A 623-nucleotide genomic window follows, 5' to 3' on the forward strand; every position below is an offset into this window, starting at 1 on the left:
TTAAATTATAATAAAAAATAAATTAAAGAAATTACATAAAAAATGAGAACTTTTAAATAGTTGATTTGATATTAACAATGATATATATTTTTTTCAAATTTTTATGATATCTTCAAATTTATATTTTATTCAAAAATAAAATTATTATTGCTTTATTAAAAACACATAAAATCGTATTATAATATCAACATCGACAAATAATAAAATAGAATATTAAAATCGAGATATGTCTCGCTACATTGTACGAGTACTTTTCTAATATATATATATATATATATATATATACTCATCTCATTTGTACAATCAATACAATCCAATTAAAATTGAGATATTTATGGAAATGATGAGAGTTTATTTATTATGATTTGAATACTTATGGAATATTAGTAGGATTTATTAATTAAAATCAATACTTTATATCAAAAAACAATCAAAACTTATATAAAATCATATATTCATAAAATTAAATAAACAATTGAGATTGAGTTGTATTAATTATACAAACTGACCATTAATGATAACTCAACCTCTCTATATGTATTAGTTATTTTTAATTATGATTAGAAGTATTATCTCTTTCCAACTTGGAATCTTGTTTGCGATTTTTGGGGCATTTGTCTTGA

The sequence above is a fragment of the Cynara cardunculus genome (genome assembly GCF_001531365.2).
Source record: "Cynara cardunculus var. scolymus isolate 2C chromosome LG 4, CcrdV1, whole genome shotgun sequence".
In the NCBI taxonomy this organism is placed as follows: Eukaryota; Viridiplantae; Streptophyta; class Magnoliopsida; order Asterales; family Asteraceae; genus Cynara; species Cynara cardunculus.